The following is a 22,849-nucleotide window of genomic DNA, read 5'->3' as shown; positions in this document are numbered from 1 at the left end:
TCCTAAATCCAGCCTGAAAGTTCAATATGGAAACTCAAATGAAAGTGTCCTCACTCTCCACAGCTTGCTTGACAAGCAAGAGGGGAAACAGTTTTAAGAGTTGATCACACCCTCAAAGAAAACAAATACATATTTGTAACTGCACACAAGCTTGTTCTGTTTGTGTATATTTCAAGGGGGGAAGAAAAAAGAAAGAAAAAAGCAAAGCAAAGGGAATAGGAAAAGGAAAAGGAAAGGAAAGGGAAAGAAGAGAAGAGAAGAAAGAAGAGAAGAGAAGAAAGAAGAGAAGAGAAGAAAGAAGAGAAGAAGAGAAAGAAAGAGAAAGAGAAAGAGAAAGAGAAAGAGGAGAAAAAAGAAGAGAAAGAAAAGAAAAGGAAAGCTCCTCTGTTTAGATATCTTTTATGGAAATAGTCCTGTATCCTTGTTATCAGCTGAGCTCTGTTACCCACAGGCTGTGGGGAAATGTGTAGGTGTTAAAAATGAAAATTAACTTTATAAATTAATTGATTCTTGTGACATTGGGTGTTGGCCCAGCTTGGGACAGATCTTGGAGCAGCACTACTGATTGAGAACTTGGGCTGTGACCAGAAGCAGCTTAAAATAGCCTGAAAAAGCCTTAACTTACTGTAAACGTGAGGGCTTTTGCTAGCTTGTTTTCTGCTGTTCATATTGCCTTTTATTGGTTCATATTGAGGCATGATTTCTGGTGTTTTTTCAGCCTCTACCATTAGTGTTGCTCCTGTATGGAGCGCTCTGGTGTCCAGGTCCATGTGCTTAACCTAAATTTATAAGCAATGTATGGAATTAAATATGGTGCTCACCGCAGCACAGGCCAAGCCTCCAGGGCAGCACTCTCTTTCCGTCTGTTCTGAGCTTGTGTTTCTGTTTTCTGAACTGTCACAAACTATGTTTCCATCAGGGAAAAATTAGTAGCAGCCACATGGGTGTTTGTCCTTGGTACCTGTGCAATAACATTTGAAATAGGTCGTGGTGGTTTCTTTTCTTGGCACCCACATTATTGACTATTCCAGCCAGTAATAAAGTAGTTTGGTCTTTTTTTCTTTTCTTTTTGTTTTTGTTTGGTTTTTTTTTTGGTTTTTTTGGTTTTTTTTTTCCCCTAAGGACAACATGAAAGTGAAAATGCAATTATATGATTAAAAACAACCAACCAAAAACCAAAACCAAACCCCTAGTGATATTTGTTGTACAGTGATGACCACCATCATGAGGATCATCGATAAATGTAACACACATGAAGCAGCCAAAGAGCAGAAATCGGGGCGGCGGGGGGGGAGGAGCTGTCCCCCTTTTAAAACCTCGGTATTTATGCCTCTGGTTACCTTTCCCAGATTTAAGAGCCTCAGGGAGCCAAAGCCCGTTACAAAGCCTCGTTCAGGGGTTTGCCGGATTTTGTGCAAGGATTTCGGGCTTTGCTTTGCAGACGTGACCCGCGGTAACTCTTCTAAACGCGAGCGACCTTCCCTCAGCAGGCCGCACTCTGGCCCCTCCGCACGCCCCTCAGGGCCGGGGCACGGCCGCTCGCCCCCCGCAGCCCCGCCGCACACGGCCCGGGCGGCTCACGGGAGGCGAGCGCAGACTTCGACCCCGGCAGCCGGCCCAGCCCTCCGCCCGGCGAGGCTGCGTTCGCCCTTCACGGGCGGTTTGGGCGGTTCGGGCGCCGCGGTCTACGCCCTCTCTCCTGCCGCCGGCCCCGGCCTCCCTGCACGCGCGGCGCCGGTTAACGGCGAAGGCGCGCGGAGGGACGGCGGCGGGGGGGCAGGGGGATTGGAGGGTGGGGCTGTCTCTCCTCCTCCCAGCCAATCGTGCGCGGCTGTTGCGGGAGGTGTGTGCCATGACCTCACTTCCGGTACCTGTTACCCCGCCGCCCGGAGTCAGTCAGGCGCAGGACTGGGGTATTGCTGCCCTCCTCCTCCTCTTCCTCCCTGCCCCCCTTCCCCATCCGCACCGACCCCCGCCCGCCGGCCGCTGCCTCTGTCCCAGCCTGGCGGCGAGGGGGTGCTCGCACGCCGGCAGCGGCGCTTGGCAGGCGTTGGGGCGCCCCGCCGCACCGGCTCGCGGCCGGCGACGCGGCGGTGACTGCCCGACCTGACCCGACCCTGCCCGGCCCGCTGCGGCTGCCCGCGGCCCGGCAGCCATGCACGGTACTGCTTCAGTGGGCCTCCCGCCCCGACCCCCACGCGGTGCAGCGGCTGCCCGTATCCTGGCGGGGGCTCCGGCGGCCGAGGGGTACACGGGGAGGGGGCGGAGGCGGCAGGAGCCCGGCTGGGTGCCGCCCCCGCCTCGCTGACACGGTGGCGGTTTCGCTAATGAGCTGTCCTTACTCTTCTCCTCCTCCTCTTCTTTTTTTTTTTTTTGCTTGATTTAGTCGTTTCTTTATCTGCCTCGTCGGCGCGTTTTGAAGCCCTCTGCGGAACTCCGGCGGTGGCAAAGGCGAGGAGAAGGAGTTAGCCGGCCCGGGGAGATGCTGTAGCTGCTCCTGCCGCTTCGTGCCAGCTGCCCGCCGGGCGGGGACCGCGGGGGGCGGCTGCCCGGGGTCAGAGGGGCTAAAGGACGAGCGAGAGTCGGCCCCGGCTTTTGGAGGTGGGTAAAGAGCGACCTCTGAAACTTTGTGGGGAGGCTTCAGGGTGCTGGGCAGGTGGGCAACGGATGAGAAGACAATGTGCTGTCACGCAAGGTGCAGTTTTTCAACTGTCATGTCTCTTAAATGCAGCACATTGGAATTGTCCTTAACTTGGTTTGAGAAATGAACTTGGGCACTAGGCGGAAAATACGTGCTTGGAGGTTACTTTTATTGGCTTGGCATGGTCAGGCAGGCTGTGCTTTTACCAGCTGATTGGTCAGAGGAGAGTCCCATATTCTTGGAGTGAGGAGTGTGGGTCACTGGGAGCTCCCCCCCCGTATTTGCTTTTGTGAGAAAAACATGTTCTTGATTGTCCCTACGAGGCTGTCCACTTGCTTTCTGAATGGCAGTGAAAAAGAGAACATTCAAAAAGTAATAGAAGGGAGTGCTAAAAGGTATTGCTTTGTATTCATATTAAGCTTAGCACAACCTCACTGATACAAGTAGCTGTTCCTAAGCTTTGATGGAAGGAGTACAGGATTCCTCAGACAAGATTATCTGGAGTAATGATGTTTGGCACTTTGGTGACATTGGATGTCTTAATAGAGTGCACAAATAAAGATGTTGCATAGGTTTTGTTGGGAAGGAAAGTTTTAATCAAACTGTACTTGTATTGTAGAACATGCACAGACATTCTTATCGGCATCTAACATTGATTACTGGGTTGAAAATTTTGTGATCTTTGCAGGTAGCAAAGCTGATAATCTTTAAAAAGTGTTTCCTTTAGAAATTCGGAATCACTGACTTAATATTGAGGCTACCTGGTCTCATGCTGAAACTGACAGCAGTTGTGGTTCATGTGATGTGGTCACAAGTCTACTCAAAGCTAAACCAGTACCATAACCTTTGTTATTTGGCATGATCTAGTAAGCTGCTATTGGCTCTTAGTTACATTCATTGGCAACTTTTTTGGATTTTAAGTAGCGCAATGTAGTGTTTCAGAAGGATGAGAGGGTGCACAGACCTTATCAGAGGTTTGTAGAACGGTGTAGCCAGCATGCTCTCTTTCCTTCCCCATGTTTGGAAGGAACACTTGGCATAGTCCAAAAAAAAGCTCTTATCAATCTGCTGATGCCTTATGTTGACTCTCATCCTCTGCAATCAGGTGGCATAGAGAGTTTTGGCTACCTATTATAACCCCTACATCCTGAAAACATTGCGGTTTTTCTACTTGCTTTTCAGTAGGTCTTTAATGTATTCGTTTTCTATTCGTACCCCTCAATTCCCTATTTCTCTTAAAGTGCATTATGAATCTTAAACTATGGAGAAAGGGCTGCATTTTAGTTGTGATTTTGTATCATTATGCTTTTAACATTTTACACGTTGAGTGTTATAAAAATATTAGAGAAGATAATGTGCTATAGGAGAGTGGGATACGCAGCCTAGGATATTAATCTTGTTCTAGGAAATAGATTATAGTGCTAACTGTTGACCCAAAGTGGTCAGGGAAGACAATGTAATTTTTCTTAGTATTTTTTAGAAGCAGATTTACTTCAAAACTGCAAATAGCACTTCTATTCTCTTTGCTTTAGCTTACCTGCTGAGACTTGAATTCTGAGTTCTGTTTCTCCTGCACATGTCATATTTGTCACAAGGGGAAAAAAGAGAACACCACACTTGTCGTGGAAAATAAATGAAGTTGAATTCGTATTTATTATAAGTACAAGTGTATTTTCTTCGAGCATTTTTGAATTTTAGCATTTTTAATTTAATCTGACTGCTTTTGCAAAATCTCCCTGAATCTTTAATTTGCTTTTTATTTGAGTGGACAGGGGAGTTGATTTAGTCAAACTATTATTTATTTTTATAGCTGCATAGGAATTTTATTTTATTTTTTTTAATGGGCTTTGTATATAACAGTAAAATCTCTACCTTTGGGGAGTAAATGGTACTTAAAAGGCCAATTGCAAAGGCAACTTGTGTGAGCACCTTAGAAACCATAACTCCTCTAACAGTTTGTCCACATAAAGACTTGGACATTTGTGAGAATGCTCCTTCCAAGTAAAAGTATTTTGCTTTATGACAGATAATTAAAATAGCACAAGGCTTTCACTGTAATGGTCTCAGTTCAGTGCTTTTGAGTTCATTCATCAGAATGATACTGGGATATACCAGTCATATACCCTAGTTAGCTAGATGTCAGTGTAGTCCTGCTGTAAAACTAGGTGTTTTATTAAAAGCCTCAGTCATTTAAAAAATAAATTTAGCCCAAGTTTGTTTGTTTTTCTGAAGAAGCATAGAGAAATTATATTATATTACATGATATCAAGATATAAAATTAAAATATTAAGCTTTGGAAAATTTTGTTGACTCTCTTTTTTTATATATATGAAGAAAGAATGTTGGCAGCCTTTTGTTAATGAAGAGCCATTTGTTATCACCAGTATGGACATGAAATGGAAAGGGAACAGATTCTGGAAAACAACTTCTGTTTCAACTTTTCAAGATGCTGCATGAAGTGGTGAGTACATACGTGGACTGGGAGCTATCTTGGCATTGTTTTTTAGCAACTGGAGAAGAAAAAACATTTGAGTTGGAATTTTTGTGGAGTGTTAATGTATAATTAACTGACAAGGAAAGAAGTCTGAGCAAGTAGTGCAAATAATCAGTTGATAAATGGAAAGTAGTAGCACAATCAGAAGAGCAGGCTAAGTAAAATTTCCCTATGTTGTAATATGAACTGCTGTATTAGACTTCTGTATAAAAGTTATATAAAGGCATTATCCAGTAGAATTCTGAATTCTTAATATTTTAGAAGTAGAGAGCTCAGCATTTCACGGGACCAGGTCTATAAAATTAGATATTGAACTCATTTTTATGAAGTAGAATACCGAATAGTCACTGAATGAAAATGTACTTATCTGGTAAGGTTAGGCTCTAGATCATCACTATCCTAAAAATAAAATTAAAGTCTCTCAGTCTTAAAAAGTGTGATATTTGACATGTTTTAAAAACATTAAATTGATATGAACAGATTGTTGTGTGACCGGATTACATATGGAGTTGAGATGTTGCCAAATCTGATTCCACTTCCTCATACCAGTTCTAATAGTTTCTGCTTATGAAACAATATTTATTTATAAGTGCATTGCATGTGTCTTTTAAGTATCTAGGGAGTATAATCTCTGTGTCCAGTGAAGGGCTTAATGTGCACAGATTGATACAAATTGTAAAATACAATTCATTGGTATTCTAATTCTGATTCAGGTTTAAGTTGTTACATGACTGTTTTTTTGTGATTGTTTGCTGTGTTTTAAAGTGCTGTAAGCATAACGTGTAGAAAGGGGTTTTTACTTTGCAGATTGAAAGAGGAGAACTGCCAAACAGACATAGTTTGTTCTGTGCTACTATATTCATCTACATTTATTGTTTTAAGTTCAAGTTGTCCCGTGCTTACGGAAACACTAACAGTGTGAGGTAGAATTGCAAGCATTTGGCAAATTACTCATGCCTTTGTAGAAATGCTGACATACTATCATGGTTTTGAAAAAAATTATAAACTAAGAGATTATTCACTTAATGTTTCCAAATAGTAGAAGAAACATATTAAAAAATGCGTCTGCCCTGAGGAGCTCAGAGTGTTTAGCAGCTGCTGAAGTTGAAAGGTTCTTTGGCATTTTTCCAAGCAGCTGAAATACATGTGAAAACGAGGTAGTCCAATATTTTCGTATTTCTTTAGTCTATTTTCAGTTTGTTGATAAGTATGTAAAAGGAAACCAGAGCTGCTGTTTGCTGCGCAAATTAACTGCTGGTTGAGTAACTTCTTACTCATCTATGACTGTATAATATCCTGGAGCTGAGAGCGTTTGTTGTTGTGAATAGTTCAGAATTTGATGTATTTTGCGTGGAAAAAATAACACCACAATCTGCCCTAATGTTTTTTAAATTTAACCAAAAAATGGATCATTTGAAACTATTCTACAGCCTGTGATTAAGGTTTGAAGGCAGGGCTTACCATCTGGTTGTATTATATGTATCCATGCATCCAGCACAGTTTTGCTGTCTGAGTAAGTTCTATGATCTGCACATAGGCTTCTATTGCCAGTCATTTTTTGTTACGCAAATAAGAGTGCTACATGCCTGGTTTGTTTTGTTTTAAATAATTATTTACTGGAAATGACTGATGTAACAATTCACAGAAGAAAGCACTGAATTTAAAACAGACGGTGAGTGTTCAGATGGGAAGAACAACTTTTGTCTATTTGCAAAATCTATTTGAAAGTGAAGACTTGAATTACTGTTGACATTTCTTAGCCTCCTGTTAGTGTTACTGCTGCAGCAAGAATGTTAAAAAGTGCATGGCATTAGAGTCATGCTGCAGGCTCATATTAAACAAAACAACCTTCTCGCATCTTTATTCAACATGTAAGGAAAATGTTCCCTGGAGTAGTAAGGCTGAAAAAATATAATATAGAACCATTTGGATTTGAGGGAGGGGAAAGGGAGAAGGTGGGTATTGTGTTAAGAGGCTGCTTTGGAAACTCCTGAGTGTATTAGCAGGCAGTGCTTGACGGCATTCTTTACAACAGGGCTGATGAATACTCTGTTACAATGGTCAATGAATTCACCTGCTCTGATGTTAAAAGAAAATAAAATCAGTTGCAGCCAGCAAGTCATAGTGAATATTGTTAGGTTGTCTGGCAATTTTCAGGGGAAGATTACAAGAACTATGCATCGGTAGCATAAAATTTATGTTTCTAATGGAGGCTAGAACTACACTCTTGATGAAGGCTAAGAGTCATAAGAATAATTTTTAGAACTAGCCAGTGCAGGTATGCAGAGTATTGGGCACTGAAGTTTACTCATCAAAGTTGAAAATGGTTAAGTGTGGGTTTTTAAATGTTTTTTCTTAGTCTGTAGGTAAACATTCAGTTTGGAACAAGTGTGCTGCGTTGCAAGGGGGTTTGGAGTGGGTTTTTTTGTGAGTGTAAAATGCTGTATGGATGCAGTTGCACTATAAGAGAGAGCTATGTAAACAGGAAGGTGTTCTATCTGTGGTCATTTTTGACTAGTTCGTGTTTGGAAATTTTGCTCTATGAACGTAAGGTAGACTTATGTTGTTATGCTGAATATATGTGAAATTTAAAAGTGGTCTAATGTATTTATTCATATTCCACATAGCTGCCCACAGAGAAGAGTACATAAGAAATTGGAACTGGTTTTGACCTCTGAAATTCTTTTTTATATATATGGACAAATATATACAAAATTATTTATTCTTATCCACCTCAGGACAAAAGACTGCTGTGTGCAATTAAGCAAGCCAGTCTGAACAGAAGGAAATCAGGTAGCAGCTTTAATATATAAGTAACTGAGAGACAAGCAGCACAGGATACTGCTTTTGGAAAAAGCAGCAGCTGTACATTTTATGTACTGTGCTTCCATAGAGATGTAACTACATAAATAGGCCAATATTTTCAAACAGCTGTTAAATGTTCAACTTGAATGTATGTTTTGTGCACTTGATTTTCAGCATACTGAGCTGCCATAATTCTAACCAAATTAACAAGGAGTTGAATTTTCTTAAGACAATCCTCTAATAACTCCTATGGAACTGGAATGTTGATTATCCTTTAAGAATATAGAATTGTTCGGTTTGCAGCTATCATTCATTTTATTTCTCTTCTACTTGGCATGCATGTGTATCTCTGCGTGTGTGTATATATATATGGATGAACTCACACATATGAGTAAAACCACAACAAAAAAACAATAGGATGTCCCTGCATTGTGTTGTTTCTGATAGCCCTGCAAATACGAGGCTTAAAGTGAGAGGTGGGGTTACACAGCATGGCTTGATGTGATCTAGCAACTGTTAAAGATCAGTCAGGCTCCTTCTTTGTGCTTCTTTCCTTTGCTACTATCCATGTGTTTCTATCCTTCCTTTTTGCTGCCCCTTAGTGAGTCTGTTCAGCTATATCTAGCTATTTGTGTTTTTCCTGTGTTATGTTTCTAACAGCTTAATGAGCTGAATTGCTTTGCTGATGCTGTGTCTGCACACTAGGGAATAAAATATGCCAGGGACTGTTCTCTGGACCCGGAACAAAGTGACAAGGTTGCACACACCTAACAGTCTTCCTCCCGAAAGGGGTTGGTCGCACCCAGACTGCCAGTGCTGAGCAGTTTGCTGCTCTGCATTTGCTGTCCCCTTAACCTGGGCATTTTTCTGGGAGAGCGCCAAGCTGATACGGGCCAACATGGTGTCATGGAGGATGCTAAGGGCATGGTGTGAGCCTCTGCTCTGCCCTGTTTTATTTACTATTATAGCTGTGGCCAGGGGGGGTCAAACAAGTGTGAGAGCCAGCACCGGCTAGATGGAGCTGTGTGGCTGGAAAGGAAGAAGGGAGAGGGAAGGTGCAGGGCTGACAATGTCAGGGAGTGAGGGAAGGGAGATCCTTTTGATCTCAGGGAGCTATTACGTTACTTAAGCTGGCTCGTCTAACCGTGCCCTTAATGTAACTTTATTTTGCAACCAACAACTTCATTTTGGCTCTGCGGGGGGTTGTGAGTGCTGTGTCCCTATAACTGCTTTTTCAAAGTCTGATTCAGTCGGCTAAAACGCCTTACAAAGTTAATTAAAACTGGTATAGGAACATACATGTATGACTTTTTAAACAGATTTTCTTATCCTGTCTCTTTCATTGGATTGTTGATTTTCTTCTGCCTTCATGTAATTCATGTGCTTCCTTAGTTAAAAAAGTGGGGAGGAGAAAGGGGGTGGCAGGCAAGCCAGCGGTGATACTGTTGTTAATACAGGGGTGTTAAACCAGTAAATGGACACTCTTCGTGTCATATGAAGGATGAGCAGAAGGCTTAGATGTCAGGAAAATAGTTGCTTACATTTTGATATTTTTTGATCGTGTAGGAGTGTGAGGCTTGTTATCTCCATACTGTAGCAAGTGACCTGATTTAGAACTGTGAAGTCATGTGTCCCAAGTATATCCTCTATCTGGTGTGTCAGTAGCTTGGAAGTACGAGTACTGGATGTACATTTGCCAAAAAATGTACATTCACTGCATTCATACCTGTTGCCAACACTCTTGTAGAACAGTGCTAATTCAGTGTAAACTTTGTTTTTGTTTGATACATTTATTGCAAAGAAAAACTTTTTAAGGTAGGAATTTCTAAATTACCAGAACAAAACTGAAGGCCTTTTTCTTAACAAAAAAACAACAACAAAAAGTGAAAGAATTCTGTTTCACATTCCACTCTGGGTGCTCTGAGTTGCTGCATGCCATTAAATCAAACTTAGTTTATTTTTAGCATGTTTTTATTTATTTATTTATTTGTCTATTTATTTATTTAAATGTAGTAGCTGAGCAACAAGAGCCTGTAAAAATCCTTTGAATGAATGAGTAAAATTGTTGTACATTGAAGGATAAGTGAACTACACAACTCCAGGTGCTGTTTATAGAAGACATTTAGATTTTGTCTACTGGTAGAAGAGTATGAAAGCTAGCCCATTGGGATTACTCAGTTAATTTTCAACAAGACACTTGCAAGCAGAAGGGGCCTAAATCTCTAATATCTTGTCTGAGGGTTGTTCTCTTTTACAGGATATAAATCCTTCTGTTAAGCTGAATTTAGGTTATGAAATGTGTCTTGTTATTATGTCTGGGCAAGGGAATAAAGTTTATCAGTGAAATAAAACCACTGAAAATACACAGTGGTGGTGTTCTCTGCTAAGGAGGTGAATTCAGGCTTCTTGAATCTCTTCCAGAAACAGATGTAAATTCCACTGTAGCTTTTCAAACAGTGAATAATCATGGTCTGTTATGTTTGGTGATGAATCATGCAAGGGGTTGCAGATGTTAAGAAGAGTGCAACTGTGCAGATACTAGAGGAGGGGAGAAAGAAGACTAGAGGATCTGAGGGGATGAAGGAGGTGATTTGAGGGTGGGCTGACATGGGTTGTGAAAGAGAAGGGTAAGACAGCTGAAAGAGTATTGAAGCTGAGTGTGCCAGGGTAAAGCTGAAACTGAAATCTGAGATTTGGGGATGGGGGGAGTGCTGGAGACTGAGAAGATGGTATACTTGAGGCAGAAAGAGATTTTTGTTGATCTTTGAAGCAGAAGTTGCAGCATCAGATGCCAAAATAACTGGACTTTTGTCCCAAGCAAAACCAAGGAGACCAAGCTTTGGTGTGGAAGTTTAAGCTGTAAATGGAAAAAGAAAATGAAGAGTTTTCATGTTCCTTTTAAAGGTATGCTGGTTGTAAGCAGGAGGCCTAGGGTAGTAACAGATAGAGAAGCAAAATCGTGGGTTTTTAAATTTTGATTGTTCTGAGCAGGATCTGTATAATGAGATTGGAGAGACAAAATTTGGGAGTTTGCCAGGTGGAGAACTTGTGTCTGACCAGCTGTTCTGAAAAAGGGGATTGCAAGGCCTAGATTGTGGTTGAAGGGCAGGTAAGATTCAAGTGAAACTTTTCATGATCTTAAACCAATATTCCAGAAAGTCCAAACCATCTTTCAACATTTTGCCTTAAGTAATTTTAGTTTAAGATTTTTTTTTCTTCTCTCTCTTTTTAGATTAAAAGTGTTGTTCCAAAACAATAGCTCTTTATTCAGGAAGAATGTTGCCATTAAGATGTCTGTTAGAACTAGAGTTTTTACCCACAGGCCAGAGATCCTCAGCTAAAGTGAATATTTAACCACTATTTCAAGGACAGACAATTATCTTTTTCTTAATAAAGTATGTGATTAGGCATCAAAGTGAGTGACTCTGGAAAATTGTAGAATACTCCAACTGCTGACATAACTTCAGGCAGCCATTGTACTGTTTGTGTGTTCTACAAACCTTAGTAAATAAAAAACAAATAAACCTTAGTAAAATAAAAAAGAAGTAAAATAAAAAAGAAGTAAAATAAAAAAGAAGTAAATAAAAAACTGAAAGCAAACTGAAAAAAAAAAAGTGGGGAGCAAAAGTCCGGATCTTTGAAGAGAGTTATGCTCCAAACCTGCTATACTGAAAACTGTTTTCAGGATTGTTTTCTCATCTCTTTTAGACTGGTTACCTCAGGAAGTCGAGTATATTGACTATGGTCTCCTGTCTTCTCCTCTCACCCAAAAACTTTGAACCTGCAAGTCTTGTCGAATTTGACAGAGGAATATTAGTTGCAAAGGCATTAAAGTTCCGTGATTTTTATCAAAGTTGGTAACTGGAAAGAAGAAAGGAAAACACGTTATTGACCCTACTGAGGAAATGATGCAATATGAATTCAACAATTATCTGGTCTGTTTGGGCTGTCAGTTGCCAATCAGCACAGGAGCATGAGTGAGCCAGTTGCAACACGTAGCTCTGAACCAGCTCTGGCGTGTTTGCTGTTTGCATAGGCAGTAGTTCAGGGACGTGGTGTGGGGAGGGTGAACTGGAAGTGTAGTGAGAAGGGGAAAGAGCAGGGAGACATCATAGGACAATGTGGGGTGACAATGGCATGAATATTTTATGTCTTTGGGAGGAAATCAGTAGAAATTAAAGCGCTTTTATTTCTTTCTCCCCAAAGTTGCCCCTTTCCCAGTGTTTTAATGCTGGTAATAGTAAAAACCGATATGAATTCTACCTTTCAAATTTGTGTGCTGTCACAGCTTAATGGTCTCAAGCTTTAATCATGTTTAAACTCACAAACTAATATACCGCTTCAAAAATTCCACTGCTAGTCAACAAACTCAAAACTACTTGGTATGCATGAAATATTAGATCATGTGGCAGAATAATAACATATTATAATATATATGTGACTTTGAATTAGGTTGTATTCAGTTGAAGTTTTCATGTCACAGGAACATTCCTTTGCTCTTCTGCTGATGTGTAAGCCAGATTGAAATCATACAGGAATAATAAATATGCTCACAGAACAAACGACTAGTTAATTATTTCTTGTCCTTCATTGTATGATAAATTTAAACTTAAGGCAGGTATTTTTATTTATAACACAGCAAGGATTCTAAGTTCTAAAGAGTATGTTACTACCAGTCCTGCCAATAAGGAATTAGCAACAGTATATACCAATTGCTATCACACATAAAGGTCTGTGGATATAAAACAAAAGATTCTTCTGTTCTAGTTTATAAGAACACATTTTAAGGTATCCATACATACACATGAACCCTAAAGATTGTTGAAATATTACCAGAGTTTTAGAAAATGCATCTAAGTCTTTGCTTGACTCTGTAAGTTAGTGGTAATTGGTTTTTATTTATTTTCATAAAGATAGTATGTCTGAAATTTCACATTTGTTAGTAAGGATTACTATACAGCTTTGCTTGTAAAAGTTATGATGTCTTTCTGGATGGAACAGTCATGACGTATGTTGTGGAAGTTGGGGGTTTTTTGTTTGTTTTTGTATCAAGCATGTGAGCAAGTAAAACTTCTGAGTTACAGAGGTTTATGTAATATGTTTAACGGAAAATGGCCAAAAATTTTGCCTGGCACTGCCTTTGTATGTGTTAGGTTATAATTTTAATTGACAATTTTAGTTGCACAGATGTCTTTAGTTTGTTACCCTCTGAAGTTTATTTTTACCATATGTGGTGAAAACATACTGTACAGGAGACTTAGCAAGGGCTTACATTTTATTTACTTCAGAAATTGATTATATTGGAGAGAATAATTTAGTCACCACACTTAAAATGCAATTTGTATTTGCCTTTGCCCTCAGATACCTTTATCCTTCCACAAATGAAGTCTCTGTAGAATATCAGGGTATAGTTAGAAAATTGTGGAGAAGCTACTTTCCATGATCTGAGATGCCGTGATCACATGCATAAGGAAACAATTGCAACATTCCAATTTAGTCTTGAGGATGTAGCTTCCAGTGAGCAGCATGTTAGGACAGATGTGCAGGCTGTTTGTAAATGCTGTACACATCAGAATCAACTTTGACGTCACTCAAAGTTCTTTTTACATATTATTTTTAGGGGAAAAAAAAGGATAATGGTTTAGGACATGTAATCTGTGCATGCAGACATAGTTTTTGTGTGATTTTTGGTTTGCTCCTTTTCTTTCAAATTCTCTTAATTCTGGGCATACCACGCAACCAGATTTAGCCTCAATCTGAGCACTGATTTCTGAAGTAAAGGTATTTTTAACTATTAATCAATTTGAAATCTTTACTTGTGTAATTAGCTTGTAAGACATTCGTACAGTATTATAAATCTTAGAAAAAACAGATGACTTACAAAGAAATGAGTAAGGAGTTTTGGGACACATGGGGAAAGAGAGATTTGAGTTCATTAACGTGCGAATAAAAATATAACAAATACTCAGATGACACATTTGTGTGAACGTGACCTTGGATCTTGGATCAAATAGCAAATACATAAATGTCACGTTTGTCCGAATGTGACCTTGGATTGGTTCAAATGTCAATCATAAATCAAATCCTAGCTTTTAATGTACATGTAAAGAAAACAGTCTCTTAAACGGTGCATCAAATCTTTTGTTTCTCAGTGGTTGTGGTCTTCACGTGTACGTGTTCAGCAAACACAGGGAGCGTCTGTGTGCTAAACCTGTATTATTTTAACTTCATCACCTACAACATGTCATCATGAATTACTTAGAATCTGTAGAAGTTTGAAGCACAAGTTGCTGTGATTAACATGTGTAATCGTTTGAATCTTGCTCAAGTATGGAATAATTTGAGTGGAATATAAGAGTGACTTGAAGAGATATTGACCTTGAAACACATTGGATAAAGAGCAAAACCTGGGGATTCTCTGGAGAGAATAAAATAAAAACGGAGAGTATGTTGCAAGCATAAAGGTATATAAAACAGTGAAGTGGGGTTTTTATTAGAAACCGTGTGGAGCTGTAGGTAGTACTTGTGGAACTGTGTATGAACTTGAAAGAGAGCACATATCGGAGAACACAGAGTACTCTATAACAGTGATTACCAAGATGTTGCCATGGCTTAGTTTCTTACAGGAAAAAAATCCTATTGTTCTTTCGAATCTGTTAATAAAATATACTTGCTTCAATGGCCATGCGTCAAAAATACTAGATACTATTAACTCCATTTTGAATATTTGCTTTACATGCATTAATAACTAATGTAATCAATTGAATAAACTTCCCTCATACTGTTGTCCAGGCTATTTTTTTTTAAATAGCATGTTAGTAACAGTATGTTTATTCTGTAGATTAAGCTTGTAGTCAATTCTCAACCATGTGTCAGAGCTCTTTATTTCCTATAAAAGTGAAAACAGAGACAGGATAAATAGAGGAAGAAAAAAAAATTACAAATTGCCATTTTTTCAGGATTTCTAGGCATCTTGACAATAGAAGTTTAAGCAAGACTAAAAACTTAAACACAAAGTTTTCCACTTAAGTCTTTGACTCTAAGTCTCTTTTGACTTTAAGTCTTAAGCCTGAATTGTAATGTAGTTAAAAAAACAACAACGACGACAAAACCCACACACACACAAAACCAAAACCAACAAACAAAAACAAACAACCCCCCCAAACCCAAATAACCACAGACACCCCACTGCCCCCAAAAAAACAACCACAAAAAAAACCAAACCACCAGCCAACGAACCAAAACTAATAAAGACCCCACCAAAAACACTTACTGAAAAAAAATAGTAAAACAAAGTAAAAAGTTATAGGTTACCAATAACCCGAATATAATAGTATAAAGTTTGTTAACTGGTATTACTATTGACTGATACTGAAGTCCTAGCTAGTCAACTCTGACAAGAATTTAAAGGATTCAGTAGACATAGATTTAAAAGAGTGAGTTGAAAGCTGTACTTTGACGTATACATACTTTGGATTTTAGTTTCAGTTCAGCTTTCACTACCAAGAAAAGTCAGGTCTTCCTATTCCCAGTTAAACCAGAGAAGTATTCTCTTTTTGGATATGAAAACTCACATTTAGGGGAGAAAAAAACAAACAAAAAAGATTAATATAAACTTGAGGTGATAGACCTGCAAGTCTAGTCTCTGAAGCCTCAAGGGAAGGGTTGCAAAACCTTTATGTCCCACTGCTGGTGAAGTCAAATCTGGCTCCTGTTGTTCAAGGCATTAGCAGTGGCTAATTTAGAGACGGGCTTCAGATCTCTGTACTGATAACCTGGAACTGTGGTATTTACATCTTAAGTTGAGCTCTGTCTGCTAGAGGTTGACTAGTCTAATGTTGTGGATCAAATACGGTGAAATATATTTTCTGGTCTAATATAAAGTCAGTGTAAAAGTCATGTATGTAAATGTAAAGTGTTCTCAGTTCCTAGTTACTAAGTTCTTGAGAGGCTTGTTGAATTTAGAATTTCCCATTAGAAAGCCGTTTGATGCTAGGATGTTGTTTTATTCTTTACAAGCAGCTGAAGTCTTTCTTTGAGCTACATTTTACTCTCAGCTTGAGTTTTCAGCATTGGAATTCCTATTTTATTTTATACATTTATTTATTGGAGCATGTTGTTTCAACTCGGAGTAAATGTCTGTATCTTCCATTTCCTGGATTTCTGTGGGAGTTTTACTGCTGGAAGGATGATGAATAACTGTGAGATGTGCATGATCTCCTCAGCCTATATGACAGTTCCATGGCCCTGTCAAAAAGTGATACTGCTTAATCTAATAGAGATGCTGACTGATCTGTAGAGCAGTTTTCAGCTCTCATCCGAGACTGAAGAGGCTGTTTTACTTCAGGCAATGCAAGTGCCTGGTTTACAAGTCCAGCCTGTTGATACAATTGTTGGATTCTTCAGAGAGGATTCAGGCTGCATAGACACATTAATTTGTAATCATGGCCTCAAACATCAGTTATGGCTCTGGAAAGTCCTTTGAGTTCTGCTCGACCCAAACATGTAAGTGAGGTGCTTAACATTAGGTGAGATGAATACCCCTCTTATATCTGTTTGCTGAAAATTAGTTTCTGCTTTGTATTTTTTTTCTCTGTTAGTAATTGCGTCTGTTGTGTGAAAGTGAGATGGTATGATATTTGAGATAAACCGTTTAATTACCTCTTGAATAGTTTTGTTGCGGTCCTATTATTAGTTACTTCTTAAACAGCAATCCTGGCAAAACAAACAATTTTTAGAACTATTTAGACTATAATGACTGTGTTACATAATTGAAAGAAAACATTGGAGGATATTGTGAATATATAATCATGAAGGTATAGAAAACAGCTGAAGAGTTTTAAAGCAAAAATGTTGCATTTAAAAGGGGGATGAGTGATCCTGTTGAGAAACTTATTTTTCTTTAATAAATCGTGAGCAATGAGACTGTACTTGAGAGAGTCAGGACTCATGAAGTAGCTTCTACCCTGGGCCACTAAATCTTGGAAAGAAGCTATAGAGAGATGCCAACAGTGATTGACGTTGGCTCAGTAACTACAAAGTAGTTGAATAGAGCTGTTAGTGATTATGTCATTGTTCTCTGTATTTTTTCCAGTCTGTGCTTTCCCCACCTTTCTTGGCTGATTAGTTGGGTGTTTTTCCTGTCTTTTTCTGTCTGTCGCTGTTGCCCAAATTTTTGTAGCTGAGCAGTGTCAATCATTTCAATAAGTATTTGGGGCTTTTTGGTCTTTGTAGGTTGTGATGCTAAATTTGTAGGTGCAAATGCTAAATTTTTAACTGTGTCTTTGTGTATACTGCGATTACAAGCAATTCAAAGCTGTCTTTTGTAACGAGATGCGGTAGCATTTTGTCTAGCAATCCAAGATGACTTTGTATGGCTTGTCTTTAACTGAGTGTTTTTATAATCACATAGATGGAGGTTTTAGACTTTTGCTTGGGAGAGACATAAATGTTAAACAGATGTTCCTAGAGCTTTAAATTTCTATTAATACAGATTCTGCATTATAGCTGCTTTGTACTTGAATGTTATGTAAGGAATCTTTCATATTTAGTATGGCTACCTGCTCTTTGACAACCCTTGTTTGTCTTCTGTACAAATTAGTATTCTGATGTTATGTTTTATGGTTGGTGGTACTTTTCTTGCCCCATGACAGGTGTTGCTTATGTTAGTATCGCCTTACATGTGTTCATACTTTTGAAAGTGGTTCGCTCCAGAAAAAATGTGGATTTGAAGTACTGGCTTGTAAATTTCATTTTATAATTCTATTAAGTAATTTCCATATTTTTTCAAAGTAAAAATAACTGAACAACTAACAAAACAGTGACATCCTGAGAATTGAGGTTTTCATTAAAATAGTAGCAACCTGCATGCCAAATATATAGAATCATAGAATGATTTTGGTTGGAAGAGACCCTCAGGATCATTGAGTCCACCCATAACCTAACCTAACTCTGGCACTAAACCATGTCCCTAAGAACCTTGTCTATGTGTCTTTTAAACACCTCCAGGGATGGTGACTCCACCACTTCCCTGGGCAGCCTGTTCCAAGGCCTTTCCGGGAAGAATTTTTTCCTAATATCCAATCTAAACCTCCCCTGGTGCAACTTGAGGCCATTTCCTCTTGACCTACCACTTGCTACTTGGGGAAGAGACCAACACCCTCCATGCTACAACCTGCTTTCAGGTAGTTGTAGACAGTGATAAGGTCTCCCCTCAGCCTTCTTTTCTCCAGGCTAAACAGCCCCATCTCCCTCAACTGCTCCTTATCAGACTTGTGCTCCAGGCCCCTCACCAGCTTTGTCACCCTCCTCTGAACTCGCTCCAGCACCTCATTGTCCTTCTTACGATGAGGGGCCCAAAACTGAACACAATATTCAAGGTGGGGCCTCACCAGTGCTGAGTGTAGTCGCACGATCACTTCTCTAGTCCTGCTGGCCACACTGACACACACCAAGATGCTGTTGACCTTTTTGGCCACCTGGGCACACTGCCGGCTCATGTTCAGATGGCTGTCGATCAACACCCCCAGATCCCTTTCTGCCAGACGGGTTTCCAGCCACTCTTGCCTGAGTCTGTAGTGTTGTTTGGGGTTGTTATGACCCAAGCACAGGACCTGGCACTTGGCCTTGTTAAACCTCATACAATTGGCCTCAGCCCATCAATCCAGCTGGTCCAGATCCCTCTGTATGGCCTTCCTACCCTCCAGCAGATCAACGCTCCACCCAATTTGGTGTCATCTGGAAACTAAGGGTGCACTCAATCCCCTCATCCAGGTCATTGATAAAGAGATTAAACAGAACTGGCCCCAATACTGAGCCCTGGGGAACACCACTTGTGACTGGCCACCAGCTGGATTTGGCTCCATTCACCACGACTCTTTGGGCCCGGCCCTCCAGCCAGTTCTTTATCCATCGCAGAGTACACCCACCCAGGCCCTGAGCTGCCACCTTCTCCAGGGTAATGCTGTGGGTTACGGTGTCAAAGGCCTTACTGAAGTCAAAGTACACAACATCCACAGCCTTTCCCTCATCTACTAAGTGGGTCACCTTGTTGTAGAAGGAGATCAGGTTGGTCAAACAGGACCTGCCTTTCATAAACCCATGTTGACTGGGCCTGATCACTCAGTTTTCTTGTGTGTGCCGTGTGATGTCGCTGAGGGTGATCTGCTCCATGACCTCCTCTGGCACCAAGGTTAGACTGACTGAATATGTATTGTACGATACAAGAGTTTCTGGCAACATCATTATACCTTCCTGAAAAACATCTGTTCTGCATATGCTACAAAATAAACTTAATTTTAAAATCTTAACACTTTGCCTACATAAGCCATGTTGACCTCATCATTACATTTTCTTTGACTCATACTGGGCTAATACTGCTGCAACACAGAAGAATAGTTTATACTCCTGACAGTCTGCCAAATTACATCTAGTTGAAGAATACTTCTCCTTAGTGCAACGTGCAAAGTCAGTTGTTCATGTGATACTGTTCGCCTCTGACCTGTCATTAAGCAGCACTGCTCATGTGTGCCTCTTCTTCTTGCTGACTTACTTGTACGGCATATTAATTCATCTGTTGTAGTCCTGTCTCTAAAAGTACTTTCTTACGGTGTCGGCTACTTACTTGTTTGGAAAACTTGATAAAAATTGTTAATTTTCAATAAGAAAATTTGGCCTTTCCTCTCTCTTTTTGGATCACGTCTTTTAAAACCCGATGAGACAGAAATGCTGCTGCCTGGCTCAGTAAGTTCTGCTTGTGTTTGGCTGAGTAAAATAAAACAAAAAAAATATTCCCATATTGTTTTTACCACTTTTGATATCAATCAGCGAAATATTTGCAGTGTTTCAAAGCTTTACCAACTCTTCCCACGTGAAATTAGAGTGTGTTATCTCTTCATCTTCTGATGCAATGAGAGAAATGTGTTCAGAGGAGGAAGGTAAAACTCTTTGTGGTCCTCACTTTCTGAAGCCGGTAGACTTGCCTCTGTGGCCTGTATTCTTCCTTCAAGAAATTATCTAGTTTTCCTCTAGTTCTGCAAGTACTTATGGATCGGAGAAAGAGGATTATCTTTTCTCCCTTTTTTTCTTAGGCAAAGTATGTTCTTCCTTTTTGATTAACCAATGAATTAACAGCTTTTTTCCTGCTGCAGACTAGTATAGACGAGGTTGCCTTACAAACTGTGTAATTCCACTTCTGTTTAATGCACTGGGCAATTTTAAGGGGAGTGAGTTGGGGAAAGAATATTGTACAGTATATATGTACATTCTACCATAGTGCATAAAAAATAAGGTAGCACAATCAAGGTTGCATGGAATTTTTCATTATGTAACTTTTAAGAGCTTAACTTTGCAATTTTGATATAATTTTTTAGAATTAGAGTATGTGAATTTTGATTTGTTTTAAAGGCAAGGATGCTTATGACTTGTTTATGATATCTTGGAGTACAACTGTGTAGAGGGAAAAAATGCAAAGTTGTTTTTTTTTTTTTTCCTTTTTTTTCGAGGGGTGCAAGTAGCAGTCCTAACAAAGAGGTGACTTGTGAGAAATAGTAGTAAATTCTCTTTGTCTTAGGTTCTTAATCCGTTGTCAATTTTAAAGTATTCCTAGTATGTAAGATTATAAAGTATGAAAACTGAATCAAGTGTCACAGGATAGAGGAGAAAATATGCATCCTTTCCCACATAGGAGACTGGACTTCATATTTTAGGTGCCAAATTTTATTTTTAGTTATTTTTATTTACATGTTTTAGGCTCCTCCTATTCAACGAAGTTTCCTAAAAGTATCTACTGCAGGCACTAGTTTTAAGTGTGCTGTGTTGAGCCCCGACATTCTCAAAGTGACCTAGAGGTAATTGTTCTTTCAACTTTAACCTTGATGTTTGCAAGCAAGCCCTTTACACGATCAATTTGTTTATGCAGTAAATCCAGACTTTGTTACTGCTTCTCAGAGACCTTTGCATCTGAGAGACCTGCTTCCTTACAGGGATTATCCCTAGTGTTGGAAGTGGTTAAATGTGAAAGGGCCAGGGGTTTAGTCTCCCACCATCCCTTTCGGAAAATGAAGCAAATAACCGATTGCTGCACGATTAGGTGTTTTTCTCTGATAATCTGACCATGATTTCTCTAAGACCTGTTTCACGTTTATAGGTAAGTTACTCATTGTGTATTTGCAGTGTGGTGGTGGGAAAGGAGGAAGACTTCTGAAAATAGACATATTTCAGAGAGAACAGGCTGTGAGAGCACCAGTAAAATCTGTTTATCCTTTGAACCATAATTCCATGAAATTGTGTTCTTATTTTTCTATGTCATAGAAAATATATGTCTATGTCATATGTCTGTGTTTTCATGTTTGTATGTGGGTGTAGGAAGTGGGGTATGGAGACTCAGGTATTGTATGGGAAACTGAGAAAATCCTCTGCCAATGTCTTTGTGGCACAGAATTTTTCTAAAGTCTTAAAATTAAGAAGAAATGTTGAGTTATAGAGATGCTTGAGTGGAATCATCACACTGCGGCTACCACTTCTACTGTTTTAACTTGTACAGCTTTTTTTGTAAAGCAAAATACTCTCTGTGAATATGACTTAAATGAACTTCATACTCATTACCTTTTTTATTTTAGAAGCTCTCTCTACACAAGCAAGGATCAATGTATGTTAAGTGAAACCTGCCAAAGAAAGCATGCGCATGTGTAAACATGCACAAAATACAAAGACAGAAGGCAAATGGTTTATTGCATGAATACTAGACATTTTATTTAAAGGTTTTCTGTGCTTATGGAACAAAAATAATTGTAACATTTTCGGTAATGAAAATATTAGTATATTTTGACCGTCTTCAGAAATGGTTATGTAATGGCTACGCTTGCTAAGGTAGCTAGTTAATTATTGACAAGAGCTGTAATGATTAAGCAGCTGTAATTTACTAGAAGTGTTTGAAAGTACAAAAGGGTATGTAATTTAATAGTTAAAACAATAAGCACTTCATTTATGTTTCACTAGCTGTTAGGTTGTTCTTATCTAAATTTAGCAAAAAAGACTACTGAATTTTAAATATTTACTGTAAATGTAGAAAAGTATGATGCACTTTGGGCCATACCAGGCGTGCTGCTGAAAGATCTCTGCCACGTTCAGAGTTCAGCTATTAAACCTTTCCCTTGTTTTCCTGTCAAATATCGCCTATTTTGTTTCAAGGTAGACTTCAGTGTTCACTTCATCTTTTAAAAATCCTTGTGCTGGACGAAGAAGTGATACTTGGAGAGATGTACGTGATTCAGTGGGGAACTGGAAGGAACGGTGGGTACAAGGAGCCCAATGCCTCCTGGAACCTCCCCAGCTATCCTGGGGCAGAGCACTCTTGCCACATATCTAGTGGAATATAATGTTTCTGTGCCATAAACAACTGTTTCGGCCTGGGAGGACTTCATGAAGAGCATACTGGAGGAGCAGTGCTGATCATATGCTCTGCCATTCCTTTATTCCTTTTTTATTGATGGCTCCTTAGGGGGACAAATTTGGTAGTCTCCTTTGGATTGCCAGAGAACAGTTGTTATTATTCTCAGCTGCCATTACAAAACCAACTTGCGTCAAGATTTCTTTACTCTTTTCCCTCACCACAAAATAGCCGTGTCACAGAGATAGCAATTTAACTTTGTTTTCACGAATAAAATGCATAGAAGTGATTTCTCATTTCTCAGCTGGAGGATATGATCTTACAGTTACATCAGGGATAACAGGTGCATAATGTAATCTTTCGGACTCTGTTAGATGACTAACAGCAAACAGTGGTGGGTTCCAGGTGTTACTGAGCTGGTTTGTGCCACCTCAGCAGAGAAATTGTGCAGATATTGAAGACTGAAAGTATTGGCAGAGAATAACAGATGATGCTAACGAGAAATGTTTGCAGTTGATTC

General features: G+C 39.5%; 1 protein-coding gene across 4 annotated transcripts in view; it reads left to right on the top strand.

The window, feature by feature from the left end:
• The first annotated feature begins 1,871 nt into the window (after positions 1 to 1,871).
• The window catches only part of PPARA (peroxisome proliferator activated receptor alpha), a 42,146-nt gene continuing 21,168 nt past the window's right edge, over positions 1,872 to 22,849 (top strand). For 3 of the 4 annotated variants that reach the window (XM_065626985.1, XM_065626990.1, XM_065626987.1), the window contains exons 1-3: positions 1,872 to 1,913; positions 2,387 to 2,601; positions 4,976 to 5,102. The gene's annotated coding sequence lies outside the window, so the exon portion shown is untranslated. Of the gene's footprint in view, positions 1,914 to 1,976; positions 2,163 to 2,386; positions 2,602 to 4,975; positions 5,103 to 22,849 lie in introns of those variants that run through there. The other variant, XM_065626986.1, reaches the window with a different exon arrangement.

This window comes from Caloenas nicobarica, chromosome 1 (assembly GCF_036013445.1).
Source record: "Caloenas nicobarica isolate bCalNic1 chromosome 1, bCalNic1.hap1, whole genome shotgun sequence".
Taxonomy (NCBI): domain Eukaryota; kingdom Metazoa; phylum Chordata; class Aves; order Columbiformes; family Columbidae; genus Caloenas; species Caloenas nicobarica.
The sequence above is the reverse complement of the archived record's forward strand: the minus strand, read 5'-3'. Positions and strand labels throughout refer to the sequence as shown.